The sequence below is a fragment of the Bemisia tabaci genome, chromosome 7 (assembly GCF_918797505.1).
Source record: "Bemisia tabaci chromosome 7, PGI_BMITA_v3".
NCBI lineage: Eukaryota > Metazoa > Arthropoda > Insecta > Hemiptera > Aleyrodidae > Bemisia > Bemisia tabaci.
In genome coordinates, this window is record NC_092799.1 from 7,971,404 (window position 1) to 7,998,352 (window position 26,949).

At 39.8% G+C, this 26,949-nt stretch overlaps 1 protein-coding gene across 1 annotated transcript in view; it reads left to right on the top strand.

The window, feature by feature from the left end:
* The first annotated feature begins 681 nt into the window (after positions 1 to 681).
* Positions 682 to 26,949, top strand: part of LOC109032709 (sterile alpha motif domain containing protein 4 smaug) — a 67,794-nt gene continuing 41,526 nt past the window's right edge. Inside the window, exons 1-2 of the mRNA XM_019044975.2 lie at positions 682 to 832; positions 13,407 to 13,553. The gene's annotated coding sequence lies outside the window, so the exon portion shown is untranslated. The remainder of the gene's footprint in view (positions 833 to 13,406; positions 13,554 to 26,949) is intronic.

A 26,949-nucleotide genomic window follows, 5' to 3' on the forward strand; every position in this document is an offset into this window, starting at 1 on the left:
CAAAACCAAATTCACACCTGTGCAGTGGACTGACGCACGCTCATTTTTGATCCAATAAAGTAGGTAATTACGACAAAACCTTACAAGGATTAAATAAGTTGAATCTGAATACTGAATGAGAGCATACCTTGTGCCGGACAAACATTAGCACTTTCCTCGAGATTTCAGTACATCGAAAAAGATGATCGGGAAAAAAAACTGCGCAACATGCTGATTCTGAAAAGCGAGGGAAACTCAGATTACTGAGAGATGACATTGAATTTGAGAGGTATGAACACAAAATATATTGCCAAGAGGAGGCAAAGAACATTTTAAACAAGTTAAAGACTGAAACAGAAAATGTAATCGTGCGGAAATTCATGCCTTGCACCATGGGAAACTGAGAAACTTACGAGAATTGATAACAACATAACCTATTAAATTATTGACTTTGTTTTGATTTTGAGAACAAGTCGCCAACATGATAGGAAGACCTTACACTTTCGTACGCTTCCTTCCAGGGTTTTTTCTTGAGTAACAACAACGAACTTCGAAATTAAGCTAACTCTTAAAACAGCTTCTGTCTCTCATAATATAATATTATCACCAAAATAAAAGAATAGTTCGTTATTTTGTTCACTATTGTAAAAATAATGGAGGACAAAGTGAAAGTTTTGTCAGTGGGTAAATCGGCATGGGTTGGCATTAAAAGTTCGAGTAAAGTGTGTGGGTGATAAGAAGATGTGGAGGCGAAAGTTTAAGTATTTACTATCACATTTTATCGACTTTTATGGCAGTGATTGAGAGATTTAATACTGTGAACCCGTGATATTTGAATGATGGCTTTGATGAGGTAAGCATTTGCATGCATTTATATCTTGAGTCTCAGTTTAATTGTAAACAAGAGTTTCATTTTGGGGTATCTTGGAGAAAATTCTAGTTACACACCTATTTTCATCCCAAAAATTTACGAAAATCATGATGAGCGTGAAGATGTTTGCCAGAATTTGAACTTCAAATGTCTATTCTATAATGAAGTGACCTTCTCTTCATGCTATCCAGCTCTAAAGTTTTATTCTGCTCGTAGTCCCACCTCCACGTCGCTTGAGGTGACTATTTTGATATCGCTCATGAGAGGTATTATTATTATGCTGACTCCAAAGAGGGACTCTGTTGTCTGTAACCTTTGATAAGTTGAGTCCAATTTATTAGAAATATAATAGTTTACTGCTGGCTCTTCACTCTAGCGTTCAATGCGCGTGGAACCCATCTTATTTACCCTGATTGTTTTCTTTCCTAGTAGAGATTTTCGACGGGAACATTTCGAAACTTCTCCATGTTTGTACCAGCTTATGAGCTTTGAACAATAATATAATCTATTCTTGATTTTGAAACGCTAAAGCCTATACTTTATTTGGAGTGGTAGGTAAAGCAGAAAGTATGTAATGCATAAAATGATCTCTAACCATGTATAAATTCTATGACTCCTCCAAAAGCACGGTGACTCCAGACATGTTATACATGCCTAAGGAAAGAGGGGCCTTATCACTAAAAAACGATTACTTAAACCTCTGCATTGAGGGGTTTCTTATCAAAACATCAACATTTTCTCTTCGTTGTATCGCACAGGGTCATTCACTCCCAGCTGTCGCCTCCGTTCCTCCGGAGTCGTAAAAATTTCCTGGGTTGCCCTCTGATATTTTTGAGACCTCATGAAATCCTATCATGGCGTCTTCTATAAGCTGTACTAATTTTTTGAGCAACCATAATTTCCAGGGAGGGATTCCTCAGGCTTGGCTTCACGAAATTCTAGTGAATTTGTCCATGAGGGCTGTTTGAAAAACACGAAGATGTATCTAAATAAATAAAACCTGCAAAGAAACATTGATTTGATTTGTTTCAAGGCCTCACATAAGATTTCATGCGTGTTTAGGGTGGCCTCTGTTAAATACTTCATCATTGATTCTTGTTTTTATAAACTCATTCCGCTTCTTAGTGCTCCGATTCGATGATCACCGAATCCTGAAGCAATCAGCTAACGATAGATATATTGTCGCTCTTATGACGTAAGAACAATTCCTCAATTTCCACGTGAGCTCTGTTCTCCGTATAATTCTATGGTTTCCAGGGCTCATTTGGAAATACCTATAGCTACGCCCTTATGTCAGAGGAGGGATGATATTTGCCATAAGCTTTAGGTCCTGTCGCATCAGTTGATATATATTTCTAATTGAGGGGCTTGGAGGACAAGGCGCATAAGTGCAATTTCTGCCATTTCGAGAAATACAAGTTTGAAGTTTCGAAATTACATGGATCCTTATGGCGGGAAGATAGTTTAAACTGACTGTTGGATACTTAAAAACTGGAATTCGGGAGCGAATTTTTCACAGAACATGCATAGACTATTTTTATTTGAAATAATTAAGATCTCTATTTTTTCTTATTTTTTGCACTTTTGCGCCTTGTCCTCCAAGTCCCTCAATTGGACTTTTTCCTAACTTTTCAGCGAATTAAAAAAAAAAATATGCAAATATGTTGAGATGCTCGTTGAATTTTTTCTAAAGTGACCATGAAACGACTTTGCTGCATTCGTCGTTCCTAGATGAGAGACGGTCGAAGCGCATCCCTAATTGGACTGCACTTTGCAATTTGGACCTATAAAGTCCGGCCCGGTTTAAAAGCAACGTATGTGCCATTAGTTTTCCTATGCACATAAGTGTTTTTTCAGATAAGCCAAAATTTATAGGTCCGAATTGCAAAATGCAGTTCTATTTTAGGATGGCAACGTTGTTACATATTTGCACAATCAAAGCATTATTGGAAAATTGACAATGTCGCGATAAAAGTCAGTAATATTTTACTTCATTGGCATAATCGGCAACGCTAGAATTAAGTTACGGTGTATGAGAAAGAAGCAGATCCTCCTTAGTTAGTGTCGAATGCGACGAGCACTATGTACAAATTTCATTTTAACTCCTGGATGCAACTATTCGGGCTCTATGGATGTCCGTGCTGCATATGCGCGAAAGTGAAGGCGTTTTGACTCTCCAGGCACTCACTCGCGACGTGGCGGCAACAACGGCCGGCTTTGAGGATCCAATATGGCAGAGCGATTCTTCTCGTACATTTACACCGCAAAGATATCTCCTAAAAATGAATAGTTGCATACAGGCGTAGGATGCGAGTACCTTTTGTGCTTCAGTTTTGATATCGCAATGTGCTAAACAGGATTTGTAGAGCAACTGTACATCCTTAGGAGTTGTCTGCGAAATGAAAATGAAGGATTGAAATCACTGTGTCATTTTAGAGCTATGCAGTCCCGCTGCATGTGAAACGAGCCATTCGCGAGTTTGGACGTGAAATTTTCGACTGAAACTGCAAATTTTTATTGTGTAATTTTCACTTGTTCAAGAGTTGTACGGGTTGCTTTTTGAAGGAAATTTTACAAGAAAATTAATGAAAACATCTCTAAAATCTTGACGTTTCCTATTGACATCGATATGAGCTTTTAATGTTTCCACATTTTGTCTCAATCTTCGCATTGACTCTCCACTTAGCGCCGCTGGTGAGGCGGTAAGTGTCTGAAGTCAAAACGCCTTCACTTTCGTGCGTATGCAACACGGACATCCATGGAGCCCGAATAGTTGCATCCAAGCGTTATACTGATATTCGTTTAGTATCCGTCGTGTGCGACACTAACTGAAGCTGTGGCTGTTTCTCTTGCACCTTAACTTAATTCCAGCGCTGCCTATTGTGTCGATGAAAGAAACCATTCCTGATTTTTTTCGCGGTATTGACAATTTTACAGGGCCCCCCCTATCTAAATCCAGCCGCCATGAAAACACGCCTGATCTTTAAGAAACCATATGCGTTTTAAAGCTTTTTACACCTCAAATAGACGAACCTGTATGGGTTGAACTAGAGTACCTTTATAGACAGAGTATGGCCATTTCTGTTCCGGTTTTTCATTGGTCGCGAGCGAATAGGCTGACACGATGCTCTTAGGGCCGTAAATAAACAAAGAAGATGGCTGTTATCAGCAAGCAAGATTGAGGTTATGCACATCTTACATCCTCCTGTGATAAAGGTGAAAGGCGATTTAACAATGTTTTCGTGTTTTTTTTCGTGTGTTATTCGTAGATATGCTAGTTTAAATTGTTACTGCCGTATAATTGAAATTTTTGTCAAATTTAGCTTCTTATCGATGTTACGGTGAGTCGCCATCTTGTTTGTTTATTTACGGCCCTAAGGCATCATGATGGGCAGCAGATCAAAGCTGCGAGCACTTTAAGTACTTGGGAGTGCGGTTGACCCAGGATGGAAGGACGGATCAAGCTATCAGGGAAAGGAACACCTTAGCAAGGAAGGCTATAGCGATGTTAAATGGAATCCTCTGGGATCAGCGGATTTCCAAAGATAACAAGAGGAGGATATACAACGCTGTAGTCAAAAGTATATTAACATACGGATGTGAAGTTTGGCAGCTGAAGAAACGGACACAGGATATGCTAAGAGCAACGGAGATGGATTTCTGGAGAAGGTCAGCAGGAATTTCTAGGAGAGATCGGGTCCGTAATGATAGAGTGCGTCAGATAATGGAAGTCGAAAATGACATCGTGTTCGACGTCATGACCAAACAACTTGTTTGGTATGGTCATGTCAATAGGATGACGGAAGAGAGGCTGCCAAAAAAGATGCTTGATTGGGTTCCTCCTGGGAGGAGACGTAGGGGACGCCCAGTGAGAGGTTGGCGACAGGGGGTGTTAAATGAGATAAGAGATTGTCAACTCCCTGATGACCTGTGGGAAGACCGAGCTTTGTGGCGATTAGGCGTCGCACAGCGCCAAAGAGCGCTATAAAAGCGACTCATATATATATATATATATATATATATATATATATATATATATTATATATATAATATATATATATATATATATATATATATTATATATATAGCATCATGAAGCCTAAAAACTCGCTGACCAATCAAAAAGCGGAACAGTTTTCCTGTAATAAAAAGATACGAATGGCCATACTCTGTCTATAAAGGTACTCTAGGTTGAACCGGTGCGGTGGTGCGGTGCTAGACACCCAGATATTTAATATGTTTGTTTATGTCCCGTTTGGAATTGGCTGGCAGGTCAGCGGATTCAGTTATTGTCACGGCTCAAATGACGCATCTCCTCGTCGGCTTGGATGCTCGGATTTCAATTTAAGATAAAGAAAAAATGAAAAGATAAGCAGGTCCGCGGAAAAATTGTGTGCCTAGCGGTACATTGATCATTACTTGTAGGCGCCGTTCGAAAATAGAAGCAACGAGGTACCGGAGAAAGGAGAGAGAAAATGAATTAGACAAGAAAGAGAAAAGAATGAGACAAGGAATAGAAAAGAGGAAAAAAAATCAGCGACAAGGAAGTCGCCGATCTCCGCGCGCTTTCGTGTAAGTCGTCGCCTACCCGACATAAGGGCGTAACTGCACTCTGCAGTGAACCCTGTCCTCCATTCAATTCGATGCCTCTCCGGGCTCATCTAAATATGTAGTTACGCCTTTTTGTCAGCCAAGCGATGAAATGATCATATCGCTAGATTTCGACTTAAGGCGGATCTTGACACTTCGACGGGCGACGAGGGTTAGGGATGTTTGCGCGGGGGGGGGGGGGGGGGGGTTGTCTTATTTTTTCATCGCCCTGTATAAAACCGGACCATTACAACCTGCCGTGCTGAGGATAGGATTCGTATAAGCCTTCAGGTGTTGCTGAATCTCCTATGATATAATACGACCTTTTTGGAAAAATTGCGGATCTATTTTTCTTCCAATTTTGACCGAAATTTCGTTTTAAACATCTGAAAATTTCAAGGAAAAGGATGCATAACTTTCTTCCAAAATATTTATCAGAGGAAATTCGGCAGCGTTACGAATGTTCATACGGCGTTTTTTCTCAGTGCTGCATAATATTTCGGAACCGCCTATGCATTTCGAAAAATTTCACACACTCAAACGCGAATCGGTAACACCTGAGGGCTTATATGAACTTCTGCCTCAGCACGACAGTAATGGTCCAGTTTTATATAGCGTGATCCCAAAGTCCCTTACTGCGAGCACCAGACATCCTGGCATCACCCTCTAACTATTGAGAAAATTGAGATAGAGACTTGAAATTTTGTGAGTGCTCCTAGATTGAAGGAAACGACTTTGGGGACGCCCAAAGTTTTGAAGGGACCACCCTAAGAAGAGGCAAAAACCCTAGGTGCTGTAGAGCTGGTGCGGAAGATTTGGATCACCCTGTATGCTGCCGTGCTAAGGAAAAACGCCGTATGAACATCGAGAGTTGCCAAATCTCCCTTGATAAAACGTGTATTTTTGACGATATTCATGCATATTTTTCCTTGAAATTTTCAAAAATTTTAGATTGAACTGCATAAAAAAATTGTCTGAAATTTTTGGAAAATAATTTTCACAATTTTCCCAATAAGTTTTTATCGGAGGAAACTTGGCAACGTCTGGAGGCTCATACGGCGTTCCTCCTTGGCATGGCAGTATGGGGGGAAACGCCGATGCCTTGAGACGAGGCCAGGGTTCCCGAAAACTCCAGGGCGGCTCCTCCTGTCCTGTCATCGCCCTCCCGCGACACAGCGATCAGAAGTACATGACGTCATTGTCCCGATCCGAGCCTGGCGCGGAGGGAGGGGGCGATGCCTCCTGGTCCGCTCTCGACACCCTCTCGTCCCTCTCGCCCTTCTCACGGATTTCCGAAAAACCATAACCAAGCACCTGACTTTTACGAGTGCATATGCATACGTCTTGATCGGCTCATTTTTGTCGCTCTCCACTTCACATTGATTTATGAGTTTCGCACTGGCCGCTACAACCAGCGCGTCATCATCGGCACGCCGGCTTCGATGATGCCAGATCGCTCATTCTTCGGTTTTTTACTTCGTTGTAATCCTTGCGGACCAATTGTTTAAATTCATAGATAAAAAAGGCTTAGGGGATATGAAGCGATCCTATTGATTGAAATGGGTGGTCCTCATGGACTAAACTAGGAGAAATATCGGACTAACTATGGGGTCTTTGGTGGGTTGGCGTTAGTTACTCTATTGTCTACCTTCTTTGTCCATTGCAACCACCAGTGGCGTGGCGTGAATTGCGATGTATCGATTGTTATGCCATTGAAACCTATGGTAAAGAATCGATTATTAAGGTGTTCGCTGCGAACACCCTGTTTATCGATCCTTTTCCATAGGTTTAAATGGCATAACAATCGATATATCGCAAAGCACGCCACGCCACCGGCAACCACCAGTTTCCACTAAAAGGATCCCTCTATATCCTCACCTTCCGGGCAAAGGATCTCAGGCGCCCTTCTACGTTTAAAAGTTTTCGCCGCCAATTCATTTTTTTTTTTTACAGAAAAATAGTTCAACGAAGCTGTTCGAAAATTTCACTGAATTTTCTTTGTGCTGCCGATAATGTTCGATGAAATGTTCAAAAAAATTAAACCAACAATTTCTCTGTCAAAAAATAAAATGGCGGCAAAAATTAAACGTCGCATGGCGTGTGTGATACTTTGGCCGAAAGGTGACGATATCCCGTTTCGATCGCTCTTTAGAGTTAATAACTTTTCTTTAAATTAAATATTTAGTTAGGGGAAATGTGGCAACATTGCAGTGGCGTCTTTTCCAAGTATTTCAGATCCGCTCTCGGGAAAAAACGGTGGAAAGGGGCCGATAGCAAAACCTCGAAAAAGGAAATAAAACGCGTTGATGTGACTCGCATCAACTTTTACCGCGAGTATAACGTAACTCGACCGGAAAGCAGTGAAACGATGATGTAGAACTTATCTTCTCGCACCTTTGAAGACGTTCAAAATAGATTAATTGTTAATAAGCGGTTATTTGTTTTTAATTCTTGAGTGAAAATTTACGAGCGTGTCTTTTCGGTCGTGTCGTCGGATCAAGTTCCTCGGTCGCTCACAATGTATTCCGCCCGATTTTGAGGTCTCGGATACACCCCCTACTCAACCCCCCTGGCTCCAAATTGGGCGAAATAGCATCTTTTTACTTTCTCGCTTCCCTAGGGTAGAGAGGAAGTATTGTTTTAAGTAGGTAGTGCTAAACGCCATTCAAAATTTTAATTTACCGTTCCCTCAGCAGAAAATTGCCGGGGAATAAATATAATATTGCCTTGTCTAGGAAAAACGTCGTTTGAGCCTTCGGACGTCGTGGACATCCCTCGTATGGTTCCCCAAAATCAAAATTCTGAATGTTAATGTCTTCATGCGTTAAATAACTCCCGTTTGTCGGCACGACAACTTTTCTGCGTTGGCGTTAAAGTCTTTGAAGTTTTCGCCGCGCATTCGCCGTCTTGGCGATCGCTCCGGCGAACATGGATCGAGTCAATAAGAGAGGTCGGACAAAATCTGGAAACTCAAACGCGTATAACTCCGTTCATACAAAATTTTCAGGTTCTGAAAGTGGTTCCATTGGTTTTCCCGTGGAATTTTCTTTTAGGAGCACCTCCTATAGTTTAAAATGTGACGAAATAAACATCAAAATTTGCAGTTTTAGCCAAAAATTTCATGTCCGACCTCTCTAATTGACTCGATCCACTGTGCGGCGGTTCAGCATGATCAAATTTTTAAGTAAGTAGTAATGTCTCCATGTGTCAAGAAGCTCCCCGTTTGTCGGCACGCATTCTTTTCTGCGCTGGCGTTAGAGTCTCTGAAGTGAATCCTGCATTTGATGCGATTTGGACGAATGCTCATAATTTTTACCCTAAAAAATATCCCTCCACTTCGTCCGATTCGCATCTAATGCAGGATTCACTTCAGAGATTTTAACGCCGGCAGAAAAGAAGGCGTGCCGACAAACGGCGGGAGTTGTTTGACACATGGAGACATTACTTCTTAAAAATTTGATAATGCTGAACCGCTCATATTTTGATTTCCCAAAATTATGGAATTAACCCTTCCTACATGCCCAAGCCGGGTCAAAAGGACCCGAAGATCGCTGAAAACAAGCGTCACGCGGGTTTTATGAGGCCGGTACATCCGAATTTTAGATGTAGGTCTACACATCGTAAAAAATAATAATACATCAAATTGAAAAAAAAGTGAAAAAAATCAAATATCAACTCACTCAAAGATGGGGAGGGGGATCTTTTTGGTCTGGTTTTTTAACTTTTCTCCGAACCAAATCGACGGTTCATTTGCAGCCTAGAGCTCACGATTCACGCCATAGCGCCTTCAATTTTCCAGACGCAACACGGACATTCATCAAGCACGAATAGTTGTATCCTTGCGCCTTGACAAACGCGTGACCTATCCTTTGCTCTATTTCCATGTTGTGTTGGTTCAGTTTGTCTTATTTGTAATAGTGCCTCAAAGGCTACGTTAGCAAAACAGCCGGAGATAGGAGAGATGTAATCGGGCCTTGTTTTTTACCTTCTCTCCCGAATGTGAGCGACACATCATTGACAGCATATAGCCGATCATTGCGAGCTAACGCATCGCGCCTTCAATTTTTCAGATACAACACGGACATCCATCGAGTACGAATAGTTGTATCTCTGCGCCGTCATCAAAGCGAGTCCTTTCTCTTAACCTATTTCCATGTTTTGTCGACTTCGTTTGTCTCATTTGTAGCGGCGCTGAAAGGGCTCTACGTGAGCAACACAGCCCAAGTATGACTTTAATTGGATTTTTGTTGGCCAAATTAGGAATCGGGTAAAAAAAAACTGGATGAAGTGTCTAGCTACTGACTGCCTGAGTTCGCCCTTGAAATTTCATGTGAAATTTCATGTGAAATTTCACGTGAAATTTCAGTGAAATTTCAAAAGGCCTCATAAATTTCAATTTTTTTGAAAAATTGATTTATTGGCCCCTTAATTCCTTTTCTTCACTCATGTTCCTAAATTTAATAATAATACATTTTCTTATTGTTCCTCACGCCTGTTTTTTCTTTCTTTCCAATTAGCTAGTCTTGTTACTCTCCTATAAATAATATGGCATCGTAAAACAATTGTGTCCCTCAAAAAAAAGTCATGATTGTGCTATTCTTTTCAGTAGGTAAAATTCTTCTCTAAGATTAGAATAAATAGTATGTACCTAAGTACCTTTCTTTTCTATTGCTCTAAACTTTATTTGCATTTAAATGGTAAATTTCAAGAATTATAGATGAAGAGCCCAGTACTCAGTGCATTGTATGTAACGTTGGAGTACATATTTCTGCTGTTTTTTTATTTTTTTTTGGTTTTTTCTACCGTTTTTTTTTTTTTTTTTATTTTTTTTTTTTTTTTTACTGAAAATCATTTTCTTCGCAGTGAATACATGAAGTTTAGAGCCAAAAGAATACGAACAACGAAAAGTAAAGGTAGGAATTTTATGATCATTTTGTCTTAGTTGACCGGCAAAAATCTACAGTACCAAAAATCTATGGCACGAATGCAGACAAAACAAACAACGACGGTTGAATCATTTCGATTTTAGCCGCCATTTTGTTGCGTGACGGCAAGAGGGCACGAGATACGACTCCCTAATACTCCCTATGCATATTCGTCTTGTTGTGGCAAGCAGTTGGGCAGAAAAAATTACTAGAATCAAAAAATTACTGAAAATCAAGCTTAGATTTTAATTTTTCACGGTTTCATTGAAATTTCAGTGAAATTTCAAAATCTTATTTTTCATGAAATTTTCCATCTCAGGCTACTGCCTGCTCATACACGCTGTTTCCCGCTCACGCTGGAATCTTCCGTGCCACATTGTGGAATCTTCCCCCATTGATTATTTACTTTGAGGAAAGTCATGATTATTTCTCCTTATCATTCACGCGCTTTTTAGACGTAGATGTAATTATTGCAAACAGAATTCGCCAAAAAATCCACTAGTTTCCTAGAAATTTCGTGTTTTATCGAAAGAAATAAGCAGCGTCCACTGGAAAAAAAACACATTTTATCTAGAGTCCAGACTCTTGAAAACATTGACAAGAAAAAGGACTCTTGATTCAATCAGATTTAAGCTTAAATCAAGAACCAAGCCTCTTAATTTGAGCGGATTTCCTTTGATTTAAGCTTAAATCTGATTGAATCAAGAGTCCTTTTTCTTGTCAATGTTTTCAAGAGTCTGGACTCTAGATAAAATGTGTTTTTTTTTCCAGTGGACGCTGCTTATTTCTTTCGATAAAACACGAAATTTCTAGGAAACTAGTGGATTTTTTGGCGAATTCTGTTTGCAATAATTACATCTACGTCTATAAAGCGTGTGAATGATAAGGAGAATAATCATGACTTTCCTCAAAGTAAATAATCAATGGGGGAAGATTCCGCAATGTTTTATTGCTCATACGACGTTTTTCCTCAGCACGGTGGAGCGGGGGAGCAGCGTGTATGAGCAGGCGGTAGCTAGACACTTCATCCAGTTTTTTTTACCCGATTCCCTAATTTGGCCAACAAATTTAATCCAATTAAAGTCATACTTGGGCTGTGTTGCTCACGTAGAGCCCTTTCAGCACCGCTACAAATGAGACAAACGGAACCGACAAAACATGGAAATAGAGCAAGAGAAAGGACTCGCTTTGATGACGGCGCAGAGATACAACTATTCGTACTCGATGGATGTCCGTGTTGTATCTGAGAAATTGAAGGCGCGATGCGTTAGCTCGCAATGATCGGCTCTATGCTGTCAATGATGTGTCGCTTAAATTCGGGAGAGAAGGTAAAAAACAAGGCCCGATTACATCTCTCCTATTCTCTCCCGGATTGGACATTTTGACTTTGGACATTTTTTTTGGGACAGTTTGACCTATCACCTCCACGCCGGAGTTTTATTTCAGTGAAGAAAAATATTCAAAAATTTGTCCAAAAATTCGCGATTGGTCAAAAGAAATTTGGCAGTGTGAAGGCTCATATGGCGTTTTTCCCTAGCACGACAGTGTTCATACGGCGTTTTTCCTTAGCACAACAACAAGTGTCCTTGGTACTTGCTTGGCGCCAGCGAAGGCGCATGCATTCTCGCGGGCTCGCATCGTTATTCGGTTTCATATTTTCCGAACTCGCGGCCTCTTTTTGTGGGATCTGATATGAGCGGAATCGGCCCTTATCTTTCGTTCTTGGAATCTACTTTTTTTATAGGCTGGAGTCACTAACGACCTCTCAAAGCTCAAGTGTTCGAGTTCCGGCGTGACATTACTTTGAACGCTGTTGCGAGATCGTCATAGATGGAGCACCAGTTAGGCTATGAAAACAGAGGATGATTTCGTCCCGGGTTTTTGGCGTGGTCGATCGAATGGCTTACGATGTATCGCATAGATCATGTTAAAAATTTTGCCAGATTTTGATTTTTCAGCCTTTAAAAGGGACGAAGCTTCTGCGCAGTGCGCAATCGAGCATGAAACAGTCGTAATAAAAAAAAAAAAATTGCAAAATTCAGTTATTTAGAGAAATGGAAGCAGAACTTTTCTCGGAAGAATCGTTGCATTCGATGCAGTAATCGATCTCTGTATGGAATTAAGTCGTTTTTTGTAGGAAGGAATACATTTTTCGTATTTTTAACTAAACTTAATAGAATTGGACAACTTTTAATTTAATATCTTAAATCAGTGTATTTAGTTTTAATTACCTATATCAAGGTATGCATAGAATTGATTTTCGGTTCACTTTATCTAGTTTTCTACTTTTTTGACTTTCCTTTCTCTGGGTTTCATTTTTTGCAATTTTTTTGATTGAACTATTTTCTTTTTAGGCCCATGCGCAAAGACTATCGTCCTTTTTTTTCTTTAGCTCACATGCAGGTCAAAATTTAATTAGATTTTTTCCGTAATCAATGCGATATATCGCACGTCCGTTCAACCACTCCAAAAATTCAAGTTGTATCACCTTAATCGTCCTTTTTCCACCTCCTCTGCGTACGGTTACGCTGCAGCTTTAGGTTTCTCCATATCTTTAAGAACATTTTAAATGAAAGTAAGGAGAGAGAAACCATTAGTGTGAAGCTTCCTGACTGAATTTTTCGAAAACAGAATTAATCAGATGGGGACACGTTGTTTACACTGAGACCTATTTCGCCTTCAATTTTCGCGGTAGACAAGAGAGCAACTCTCCGTGTGGCAATAGATATCTACTCGGAGGTTTGTGTCTTGTTACGTCCAACAATTTTGCTCCTGAGTTCAACTAAACCTGAAAATTTTAACTCTGGCTTTGTTTTTGTACTCAAGGCTCTATAATTTGCTAGAAAATGTAATATAGAGAAAATTAGTATTTAATTTACTCCCAAATTTCTTTGGGAAACAACGGTTCTTCCGCGTTTATCCCAAGAAGTTTCTAGTCGAGACCAAACTGCTCCGCAGGATGAGTTCGGATCATGAAGATTTCGCATAATTACAGGTTTATCTTTTGAATTTCTTATTTTGTGCATATTTTTCTATTTCAGCTTCAAAGTAAATCACATTTGGTCGCAACCTTCGACAGTGCGTCATTACCATGAAATGGATCGAAAGTGAAGTCTTCCTGAGGGAACCGCGAAGGATGTAATTTCTGTTGATCTCACTTTGACACTTCTCTGCTTTCAACTCAACCGGTGAGTAAAATTAAATTTTTCTTTTCCGCTCTATTTGCATTCTTTTTTCGGGCGAGGGCTAACTTTTGAATTCCAAGAGAATTCTTAGTATCCATCTACTCATCATTAATGCATACGGAGTTGGGCTCAAGTCCTTTACGTCAGTTTCTTATTATAGATCGCAGTTGCAAAAATCAAACATTGTATAACGTTAATTTTCGCGTTCGCACACTTGCAGCTTTAATTCTATTTGTACCGAAGAGATACATTTCAGCATTACTAAATAGCTGAAATGTGCTCCTAGCTCTGAGGAATCCGTTTTCTGCACGCGTTGGTTGTTGAAATGCATTGTTGAAATCAAAATCAAAGTGAAACCAACATTTTAGCGAAAGTTTTTCGATATCCCGATGTTTATTTAGGAACTTTCGGTTTATTGTTGCAACCTGTTTTTATACTTGCAGAGCGGAGGATGCAAATATATTTCCCTGCGAAACTTAGGGTCATATTCACAGACGATCGTTAAATAGCCCCTATCCTTACAAGACTATATGTGGGGTGGTTTACACTGTGATAAAGGGAGGCTCAAGGAGATCCTTCACGTAACATAAAGGAGGGACATTTTTGCGAACCTCGAGTATGATTCAACAGTATAATTTGGAAATGGATTATTGCTAGGGATTTCAATGATTCGCCACCGCCAAAAAATAGAAAATAAAAAATTAGGAAGAAAAAAGTCCATGATATCGACAAACTTTAAGGTAGCTGCGAACCCAGGTACCTAAATATTCAAAAAACTCGCAGCTTATTTTCCTCCGTATTTTTTATTTTTTGTATAGAAGTAAATCATTGTAACTCCTCGCAAGGATCCGTCTCCAAATCCAGTTAGTGAAATTGCAGAATTTTCCTTGAGGTTGCCTCTAAATTGTCCTTAAGACATTAATTAATTGATTAATTAATTGATTAATTGAATTAAGCCTCCTTAGGATGCAATGTCAAGGTTCTTCTCGCCTCGAGGCAACCTTATAGGAAGGAGCCGTTTAAGAAACGACTATGAATACAGTCTATAACCTCAGAAAATCTTCCTTGCATGCCATAACTGACCAGACATCGTGAATCATCGATTCTTAATCACCCGTTGGATAGTTCGCAACCGAGGAGATGGATGCGCGCAAATTAGCCGGGGAAAGTCCCGAACCGCGATTTGCGGTGCAGGCAGTGCAGGGATCTTTTGTGAAGACGGGCGGGTGGAGGGAGAGCGGGAGCTCGTGGAAATTAGCGTCGCATTTTTACTCCGAGATGCTGCGCAACCCTATTATGCGTCATCCTACGGGAAAACACCCTTCGAACACTCGGACGGTGCCAAATTTCTGCTGATAATTGCGGATTGCCCGCAAAACTCATTACATTTTCCCCTAGACTTTTCTAAAGAATTCGACTGGAGTTTTATCAAGTGTAGCCGAACATTTCTAAAAGCTGTTCAAATCAGGGTCGTAAGTGCCACGAGGAGTTCTGCCGTGCTAAGGAAGAACGCCGTATGAGCCATCAGGCGTTGCCAAATTTCCTTCGATAAAACACGAATTTCCTGGTAAACATATGAATATTTTCCTTCCAATTTTGCATGTAATTTTGTTCGCAATTTCACCGAAAGTTTCTAAAAAATTTCAAGGGAAAATATTCATAACTTGCCACAAAAATAAACATTTTATCGAAAAAAAATTGGCAACTCTTGAATGTTCATGCGGCGTTCTTCCTTAGCACGACAGACTTGGAAAACCGGGAAAATTCGGGAATGATCACCGACCGAATGGTAAATAACCCCTTTTCATATCCCTAGTCATTACCTTATTCATTGAATATTTATATCCCAATTATTCATTTTCTGAAACTATTAAATTTTAATCATCTAAGCTTTCTCAAGCCGACTGTTGGTAGTTACCACACACTGGTCCTTTAAAGTTGCGGAAAGTAATCGTTGTTAAATAAATTTTTCTCACTGGAGAAAAAGTCTCTTGGATCCAGAGTTCGGTATCGAAAAAAATTTGACACGAAGAAATACTTTTGATTCAATCTGATTTTTGCTTGAATCGACAGGAACTTCCCTTCGATTAAGAGGCTTGGCACTCGATTCAAGCAAAAGCCAATTGAATAAAGAGTATTTTTTTTGTCAAATTTTTTCAGAGTCTGGACTCAGGATCCTACGAATAGAAACTTTTTTCCAGTGTAACATTTAATAAAAATAATTCCTGCAGATACTTAAAACATAGTGAAAGTAAGGAAACCCTTAATTTAAAATCCTGAAACGTCAATTTTAAGCCCAATTTTCGAACTGAAAAGGGTTTTTGTAAGAAAAATTACGTTGCTTAAGTCAGGAAATTTTGGCATAGGTTTTTTTTTTTTTTTTATTTTTTTTTTTTTTTAAAGTAAAACTTGAAAAATCAGAAACATCAGGGAAGTTTGTTGTGCAACGAAACTTGCAAACCTGAATGTTTTCAACTTTTCTCAAAAATAAATATTTTTATCAGGGTAGATTTGGCAATATTTGAATGATCACGCGGCGCCGGCCGGCAAGCGTTCTTCCCGAAAGAAAATAAGGTTGCGTAGCCATATCCTGTGTTCTTCCTAGCCCATGCTTCCTAGCGAGGCTGTAATATAGCACGCCTGCACGCACTCTCCACGCACGTGTGGGGTTGCTGGTCGTCAAAATCATTTCACCGCTCATAAGCGCGGCTGTACACTGTACAGGGTGTTCCAGATACAGAGTTAAACAGTCGACTGTAGAAGCACGTGTCATGGACCAAAATATGACTATCTTTTCTGCTACCTAGAAAAGGAAAAACGCCGTAAAAACATCAGGGGGTTGCCAAATTTCTCCGGATTAAAACATGTGATTTTGGGGAAAATTGTCCCTATTTTTCCTTATGATTTTCAGCTATTTTAGATTAAATTGCGAACGATATTTTCGAAAAATTTGAGGAAAAACTTACACAATTTTTCTTAGTAAATCCGTTTTTTTTTAAATCGAGGAAACATGGCATCGTCTGAAGGCTCACTCGGTGTTTTTCCTTAGTACTGTCCTCCTATTTTTTGGGAGAATCGTCAGATTTTTCTGTATTTCATTCGGCAACGTACATTATGTTCAAAACACATGAAAAATTGCTACACCTGAAATATTTACCGCTGAGCTTACTTTTAGCCTGAAACAGCACTGAAAAAAAAGTAGCTTGGATCAAGCATGATAATTCTTGAATTTGCCGCCAAGAATTTTCTTTATCTTGCTTTAAGCTGACTTTTTCTTGATTCAAGAAAAATAATGCTTGGGTCAAGCAAAAAAGTAGCTTATATTAACCAGCAAAATTCTTGATTTAAGAAGAAATACTTCTTGGCGGCAAATTTAAGATTCTTATTTTTTCCAGTGAGTGGCGTGGCGTGTTTTGCGACTTATCGATTGATCTTCAATTTAAACCTATGGAAAAGGATCGTTAAACAGGGTGTTCGCAACGAGCACCTTAATAATCGATTCTTTACCATAGCTTCAAATGGGGAAATATCGGTAATCGATCGTTCACACCTCGCCACTGATCTGAAAGTATGAGCATCTCGAGTTAGCGGAAGCGCAAGAGGAATATCACTGTCATTCGTCCAAAAACTCGATGTTTTTAAACCCTGCTCCCTGAGGACCTATGGATTCTATCGAAATAAATCGGATGGAAACTAAAATCGTGAACCGACCGACAAAGTAAAACCTTTCTTGATCGACAGTGACTCGATCGTTAACGATTCAATTGTAAATTAATTTAAAAAAAAAAAAAAAAAAAAAAAAAAAAAAGAAAAAAAAGTGTGTAGATTCGATCCTCTTGAATCTATACACCTTCCCTCCCTGAAACCACCTGAACTTTACCCATAACTTAAGATTCTGATGTTTTGGAGACCATGGATGAATCAGCGGTATCAACTGGACCCCATTTTGCAATGAGGAACCATTATTTATGGCTCATTTTAGAAACAACATAGTATATGCTATTGATTTCCCGAAGCAGAGAGGTGCTTTTATGGAAAAGCCAGAGCTAGTGGTTCCGTAGTGCCAAAGGTAATGCAACCATTGGATTGAGGCATATTTGGACTGCATTTTGCTATTTGGAACTATAATTTCTGGCTCCCCTGGAAAAACACTTGTGTGCATAGGGAAACTAATGGCACATACGTTGTTTTTAAACCGGGCTAGAATTTATAGATCCAAATAGCAAAATGTAGTCCATTTCGTCGTTCCTCTGACGTAAGGACATATCTCGATTCTCGCATGAGCTCCAGGAAGCATGAATTTATACGCATAACAGGGCTCATGCGAAAACTGAGATACGCTCTTTCGCCAGAGGAGCGACTATTTTATGAGTTTTGATCCGCATTCCTTCTCAAAATTCAGAAAAAAATATTTTATTTCCGAAACTGACGGAGGGTAGCACCGGAAAAAAAACAGTTGTAAAAAAATCATATATCTTTAAAGGAAAAATTGGATCGCATTTAGCAAAAAGGAACCAGCGGGACTACGGTGTTTTCAAACTCGCGCAACTTCTTCTATGCTTTTGGAAATACAATAAATGTAGATTACTAAAATTTAAACAATTATTTTCCTTTAAAATTAACAGTTTCTTTGGTGGCATTTGCTCTTTTGGGAGATTGTTAGATAACTATGAAAAAGCAAATTTTTAGCAACACTGTAATCGCGCTGGTTCCTTTTTGCTGAGTGCGATCCAATTATAATGTTCACGCACAGGACACGCTTCTGGGGTCTGGCCTTTTAACAATAGGATACCCTGTATCCAACTCCGAAGGAGCCACGAAGTTGCGAGTTTCGGAGTCGTTTCCTTGGTAATAATTCATACTGAGTAGAGCAATACGTGTGACAGATAGTAAGAAAATGAATGAAACTTCGGCGGATTTCGGTCAACCTGAAATAAAGCCCAACGTAACACGTCGCCAGTTTAATTTTTCGTCTAGGCATTGCACAGCGCTTAGTTGCCGAAGCTTGCCTCTAAGTCGATTTATTAGTTATTTTTTCAATTACAAATATGATTTAATTTTCCTTCGCTGACGAATCGCTCGAAGTCCTCGTTTGAAAAGTTTCAAAGAGGAATTGAGATGAAAAGCTATTCTAAGTGCGCGTGCAATATGCAATTCCAGTGGCATCTCATGTTGGAAACGCTCTTTTTGACTGGAACTCCTAATTTTTGGCACAAACTGCACCCAGAAAATTTGGATTCATTAACAGAAGAAACTCGTTAACTTGGTTGGTAGTTTCTCGGTGCGCCGCACACTGGCGCGGGTGGGCGGAAAAATTCACAAAGTTTTTTTCAAACCCAGAAGGCAGAATAAAGGATGATTTTGTAGCTTGTGATACAGACTATCAAGTTGTAGCATCAATTATATTTGGACTGCATTTTGCATTTTGCTGGAACTATAAATTCTGGCTCTTGTAGAAAAACACTCATGGCTGTGCATAGGGAAACTAATGGCACATACGTTGTTTTTAAACCGAGCTAGGATTCATAGTTCCAAATTGCAAAATGTAGTCCATTTAAGCCTCGCTCAATGATTTTCTAACGGACCCTTGTCGGACACCGAAAAAAAAATGTATTTTTGGTGCTGAAGTTTTCATTGCCCAATGGCAAGATGTTTTATCCAAAACCCGACATTATACTCGGTAATTTTGCAGTCAAAGCTACAAAATCATATGATAACATGCTCATAAAAACCTCTTATTCATGACAAGAATGACACTTAAACCTAGGAGGAGAACCCTTTTCGGCTTCATTTAAGAAAAAAAGCTCCACTGACTATGAGCTCTACTTTGAGATTTATAAGGACTCGTAGGTAATAATTTAAAGAGTGAACGGTGAAAAGGGCGTTCGCAGATAGCTGCAGGCTTGAGCGCCAGTGAGATTTCAGTGAGCGCAGGTGTGAGATGAGAAATGAGAAATTCGGCGTGTACAGCGCCATGCACCACGCCATGTTGCGTCGCGTCGTGTCGCCCACGCCATGTTGCGTCGCGTCGCGTCGTCCACGCCGTGTTGCGTCGCTCTGATACGACTCCTGCAGCGATAAAATGTTTAAAATTATAACTCGGAGTTTCTTACCTTTCCTCCTTGACAAGAAAACTTACTCCCAAAGCACAGTGAACTAGACGAGTGTACGAAAAGCAAGTGAAGATATGAAAATCTTTCAAACATTACAAAATTCGTATTGAGAAGAACTGAAACCATCCGTGTTTTGTTATGGGTGGCTCGCAACACATCGTACAAGCTTTTATGGTCTTAAAAAATTGCAATACGGCAATTAGTTTCTTGTTCTTACTTGCTTCAGGTACGCATTATTTATTAGTTTCAATCACGGCGGTTTCGACATTATTCATTGCAGCCCATTTCATGCGCGCTAACTCGCTCGATCTTGGTGCTAACTCGCGCTTCTTGCACCGCCAAGCCATTGAACCTGGATGCAATGAAAAGAAGTGTCGTTAACGATGGTCTTTCAACAAATTAAAACTCGCGTAAACTCATCAGTTTAAAACAACATTGATCCTCATCCAAATCGCCGCTCCTCTGACGTAAGGGCGTATCTCAATTTCCACGCGAGTCCTGTTCTGTCGTTCTAAAGAAGAACGCCGTATGAACATTCGAGAGTTGCCAAATTTTCCCGAATAAAACATGTATTTTTGAGGAAAGTTATGACTATTTCTCTTCGAAACTTTCAGACTTTTCAGATAAAATTACAAACAAAATCCTCTGAACAATTGGATGTTAAATAGTCCAAATTTTCCTGATAATGTGTGATTTGTCGAAGGAAATTTGGCAACACTTGATGGCTAATACTGTATTTTTGCTTAGCACGGCAGTGTGGGGCTCTTGCGGGAATCGACATAAACTCTTACGCCAGATCAGCGACGAAATGAGGAGTCTCCAATGTAGCTCAAGCGTTTTAAAAAATAATAAAAAAGCCGTAAAACTTAGCCCTCTGAAATCAATTTTTCATTTCACCCCTCCCATGTCGCACCTGTGTCTCCCCAGAGACGAAACTTGAGAGGGTTTTAATTTCTTCCTGGAACTACGAGGAGATTCATATGAAGACGTAATAATTATTGGATGCCAAGCGATCCAGCCAGAATTGTTTATTACCCACTTAAGTCACTTGACTTTCGGATCAAAAGCGATTTAACGTCTTCATTTTATTATGAGTGTCTTGTTGCTGGGGTCATGAAAAATCTATTTCTTTTATGTTCAGGCGCAAGTCAACACCCGGGCAACATTTTCAGTCGTTTCTTGACTTCTTTCTTTGTAGATGCAACCTCAAAACTACATTGTTGTAAAAATTACAACATTCACTGAATGAGAACAAGGTTAATGAATATCTCTATTGCCCTTGAGAGATATCGATCTCTAAAGTGCGAACGCGTATCTCTATCGTGATGTTTGAAAATCTCTGCTCCTATTTTATTTTTTCGGAGGGCAGAAGAAGTCAACTTTATAGCTTGAAATTTCTACGGAATATTCTGCTTGTAATGAAGAAAAATCGAGGAGGTTTCAAGAAATTAGGTTGATTAGTTCCAACGGGTATCTGTTCATTTAGCCACGGCTCATTTAGCCACGTGGCGAACTGCAACAAAAATTATTGCAAATTGCCACAAACTCTAGGTGCTGTGTGGCTAAATGAAACAAGAAAAATTAGTGTGGCTAAATGCAACAAAAATTGTTGCAGTTAGCCACAGTCTTTGTATCCGGAGGAATTATTGACCACATGCGTCCAGATCTCCTTCCTTAGATTAGGTCATTAGGTGAGGTAAGGTTATGTTAGGTAAGGTTAGGTTAGGTTAGGTTATGTTATGTTAGGTTAGGTAAGGTTAGGTTAGGTTAGGTTATGTTATTTTAGGTAAGGTTAGATTAGGTTATATTATGTTAGGTTAGGTTAGGTTAGGTTAGGTTAGGCTAGGTCAAGTTCGTTTCGATTAGTTTCGGTAACGCTGCAATGTAGATACTTGGTTTTATCCTTTGGCCATGTGGCTAACTGCAACATATTTTGTTGCACTTTGCCACGTTTGCCACACTAATTTTTCTTGTTTCGTTTAGCCACATAGCACCTAAAATCTGTGGCAAGATGCAACATTTTTTGTTGCATTTTGCCACGTGGCTAAATGAGCCGTGGCTAAATGAAACGTAATCAGAAAAAAGAAAGTATGGCCGTAAGTCTGCAACGTCGCAAAAATAAACGGGTTTCGTACCGTGCCCATCGAAGCACTGTCTTAAATTTCAGTAAACATCAGTTTAATCACGGAGAAAATGTTCTAAAAGTTTGAAAAAAAAGAAAAAAAATCGCTACCATTCCCCAAGAAAGTAAATGAATTATTAGATGAAGTTTTTCTCGTATACTGAAAGTAAGCCTTTCTAGCTTTGATCCCTTTAAATCGTCACTTGCCTGACATAAGGACGTAACTAAACTTCGCAATGAACCTTGCAGTCCATGTTGTAACTCAATGCTTTCCCGGGCTCGTGTCTGTGTGTGGTTACTTCCTTTTGTCAGCCAATCGACAATTATTGTCCACGTATTTGGGGTATTTTTTTAAAATATAAACAGCAATCACGCGAATTTAGTAGTAGTGTACCTTCAGATTTGTTAACTTCCGAGATAGATTAACGTTATAACAGGAGCGACACCTGGATTGCATTTTGCAAAAGGAACCAGGAGCTTTGTAATGTTTCTAAGATTGTGCAACTGCATCCATTGCAATATAACTATTGAAATCCTGAAAAAATCTGAAAGCATGGTAATTTTTGTGCTGAATTCAAATTTTCTAGATCTTCAGATTAGTTGACTTCCGGGATAGATTAACGTTTTAACAGGAGCGACACTTGGATTGCATTTTGCAAAAAGAACCAGGAGCCTCGCAATGTTTTTAAGGTTGTGCAACTTCAGCCATTGCAATATAACTATTGAAATCCTGAAAAGATCTGAAAGCATGGCAATTTTTGTGCTGAATTTAAAGTTTCTAGCGAGTAAAATAGAAACTGTGTATGGATGATTAGGTTTTTCTTCCAAGACAAAAGAAGTCGAACAATCTTAGCAACCACGCCGTAACTCCACTCAAAATGTTTTCCTTTTTCCCAGCACGTACTGCTCTATTACAAGAGAATTCAATTGCCACAACGTCTCTTTTTTCATCTTTAGTTCCTACTGCGGGTCGATTGTTGAATCGTTATCGATTGAACTCGATCGATAAATCCCTATCTTAGCAATGTTTTTTATCGATCAAGGTCATTCGATAACGATTCAACAATCGACCCGCTGGTGAGGCGGAGCTGTATTGACAAAATGAAGGATGAATATTCGTTGGGTTTTTCTGAAATACAGCATTTTATCAGAAAAAAATTAAAAAAGTGCTGAATGAAAAGGGAGATACGGCGTTTTTACTTTGGCGCGCAGAGGGTATGTCCTAAAGGGGCATATACACCTGCGAGCTAGGAGCGCGTCTTGAGCGGCGAGTTTGCCTTCGGCCGTGTTCGGCAATCCTCGTAGCCAATCAGGGCGCAACTCGCCACTCGTAACTCGCTCAAAGTAGGATCGGATCCTACTTTTCTGTGCTGGTTACATGCTCATTCTCCTTCATTTTGTGGATACGCAAGTTTACCTAGTTGGAAGTAGGAAAAGTGGTTTCACGCGTTCCGTCCCATCCAACTTTTCTACTTCAGCGTTAAAGTCTCTGAGTCAGAGAAAAAAAGACCAGGCTCTTTTTTAGTGTTAAGGATTTGCGAGAAAGTTTTGTTGCTTTATAATTGTGACCGGATCTGTGAAAAGGGACCTCATCCTCCGGAAGAAAATGTCCGCAACTTCAAACTCTGCGCGAAAAGCGATCGCGGAAAGCGCCTGCAAAACTGTATGAATACTTCAAGCATTACGCGCGCCGTCCCTCCGATCTCTAGTCTCGTTCACGGCTCTTGACCCGCGACTCGCGCTGAAGGCCTGGATACACGCTCGAATTCCCATCAATTTCCGATCGAATGGTGACTGGTGCGCACCATCTACCATCAAATTTCTGCGGCCTGCAAAAATTTGATGGTAGATGATGGAACTGTGGGGCTCATCCGTCATCTGATTTCCATACAACCGTGCTTATTTCATGCTTATTTCAATCAACACGCTGTTTTAATTAATTTTACTCATTAATCTAGGTAACTCTCGACCGCCATCTTGGTCATCATTTTGATCGGAATTTGACGGAAATTTGAACGTGTAACTAGGCCATTAGGGTCAAGACGCGCGTGTAGCGCGCATGTGTATATGACTCTTCAAACCGGCAATCGCTCAAAAAATCCAGCCTTCAGGGAAGAGCGTGAGGGTTGACGAAAGTGAGGTATGCATCTCTGTCGAACCCCATCAGATGCACACCCCCATGTCATGTCCCAGTCCTCGACGGTCTCAAGCTCCAAGCTCCAACTCGCCATGTTCCGCGTCGTGAAGGAGTAGCTTCACGACCTCCCCACCCATGCCTCGCGCCATCCGACTCAGCATGCGCGAACTTCTCGAGGGAGAGGATCGAGGTCCGACCACGGGGCTCCTCAGACAGAGTAGAGGTGTCGTCAGCTAAGTTGACGGTCGTTTACTTTCGGTTTGCAGGCGTTTTCGCGTCACTACTATCCACATGAAAACATCTGACTCTCTCAGAAGCAAGAACCCAAGCTTAGATAAGTTTTTAAATACTTTCAAACCTTGTAATACTTTAATTTTTAGCCACAATTTTTAGCCACACAGAAATCACAACCCAAAAAAGGTCGCAAATCATAACAGATAAGTATTTTTTTACGATACGATCATGAGACTGATGTTTTCAGTGTGGATAGTAGCGAACGCCGCTTTGTTCAGAGGCCCAAATTCGTCGTCGGCGCTTGCAAACCGAAAGTAAACAACCGTCAACTTAGCTGACGACACCTCTATCGGGAAAACTGCACACCGCAAGACTTTCAGGCAAATAAGGGAGCGCTCGTAAATTATGTGCGCTGTTCAAAATCGAGCAAAATTTGGTGCCGGATTCTATACAGCGTTCAAAAACCCCGAGTGACATGAGTGTGAAGTGGAATCAGTACCACACTGCCGTGCTAAGGAAAAACGCCGTATGAACCTTTAGGCGTTGCCAAATTTTCATTGGTAAATCACGAGTTATCGGGAAAATTGGTAAATATTTTTCTTCCGATTCTTCAAGTAATGCTGTTTTCAATTTCACCTAAAGTTCCTGAAAGTTTCAAGGAACAATATTCAGAACTTTCCTCGAAAATGAACATCTTATATTCAAGGAAATTTGGCAACCCTTGAATGTTCATACGCGTTCATGAGCCTTCTTCCTTAGCACGGCAGTACGACTGTACCGATATCCGAATCAAATTCAAAAGGGAATCGCGGAGATACAGCGCAGCGTTGCTAATGATGCAAGGAGAGGCTGGAAAGGTTGGAGATTCAGATTCAGAGGCTGCGATTGAGGCTACCTCAATAAAGTACCTATGAATGAACAGGTGAATGGACATGAATGGGACAGTGCGACGCGAGTACAACCGGTTTTGATCGAGGTTGCGCGACCGCGTTTATGAATGAATTTCCGCGAACACCGCTCCGGCTCGTTGCAATTCAACGGAATTTACACCCCGCGCATCGGCAGGTTTCGGGGCTGTTTCGGCATTTTTGCATCCCTCGCCTTGCGAAGCTCAACCCCAAATCGTCGGATCAGATTGATGGCTCATGCTGGAATATGAGTGCACTAACGATGCCGCGTTGCCAAATCTCCGCATATATTTCATTCAGTGGCGTGGCGTGCTTTGCGATATATCGATTGTTCTGCCATTTAAACCTATAGTTAAGAATCGATGATTAAGGTGTTCGCTGCGAACACCCTGACTATCGATCCTTTTCCATACGTTTAAATGGCATAACAATCGATATATCGCAAAACACGCCACGCCACTGATTTCATTGCTTTGCGACTTTAGAAAACTGCACTTTTGTACGTCGATGTCTGAAGTGCGGAACCACATATCTCCGTTCCGGACGTTACAGACTATTCCTGTCATACTTTATTTTTTTTCCTTTTTTTGGAAGTAGAGAGTTCGCCGGTGTCTGAAATTTGATAAATTTCGTGTTTAAGTGGAAACTACTGAGTGAACTGAACACGAGGATACCCTTGATTCATGAATTGAACAATTGTTGGAGAAGATGTGATAGAATGATCTAATTTGCTAAAATACATGTGTTTTCAAAATATTACAATATTACAATTGATTTTACAATTTCAAAACGAAACAAGCCAACCTCATTCTCGATATTTATACAGAACTAGGGGCTTATGGGGCTGCTTCGCAGCCCCTTATTTTTCCTGTACACTTTTCACTTTCACATGTTTTTTTTTTTTTTTTTATTTATTTTCATTTAATTTTCTGTTTTGTCTTTGAATCGGGTCTAATTATTTTTTTGAGAGAAGAAATATAACAAATGTTTTCAAAAATTGTAATTTTATTTAGTAAACTTTAAACTAAAATTTTGTTTTAATCTTCATACAAAATTATTTTTTAGGTTTTACATTTGTTTTCAAACTAATTTTAAAGAAGATCTTTTTTTATTTTTAAATACTTTGCTTTTTTTTCGATTAAATTGTTGATTCTTCTTTTGCCATTTCTGTCCTGCTTTTCTTCCTATATTTCCTACAACTTTGCTCTTCTTCTTTCCTCCTTTTGTCTTTTCTTTTTTTGCTTCTTCTTTTTCTTCTTCAGTAGCTGTTCCTTCTGGTTCTTCTTCTTTTTCTGCTCCTGTTTTAACTTCATCTAATTTTTCCGCTTTTTCTTCTTCGTTTTTTCCATGTTCAGTCTGCATTCTGGTTCCGGTAATAAACTTACCTATATATGGATCCTTGAACTTTAAAGCAATAAGGTCCATCACCCGGAATATCAATTCGATTTGCAGAGAAAGAGGCAAAAGCAACAGCACTATTATAATTTCTGATATGCTTTATGAAATTTGGAGAATATAAAAATAATGATTTCAAATCGGTATTTGTCCGAATACTCGGTAAAGAAATTAAGCCATTTTGGCAGCAGTTATTAAAATGACCATTGGACATTTCACCCTGAAAATGGCGAGCATCACAATGATGACAAATTATATTCATTGAACCGACTGAAAATTTGGTAACAAAATTTTCATCAAAGTTCTGATCATCAATTTTATACTTCCGAAATGAAGAAATGAAACTTTGATTTTCAATACTAATAACAGAGTTAAGTTCTTGCTTCACTAAACGAACATGCAAAGAATTCTGGAAAACGCGACCACGTTTTGGAGGACGACCGCCTCGGTCATTGAAAATTTCACTCATAACAACTGTTAAATTTAAAAT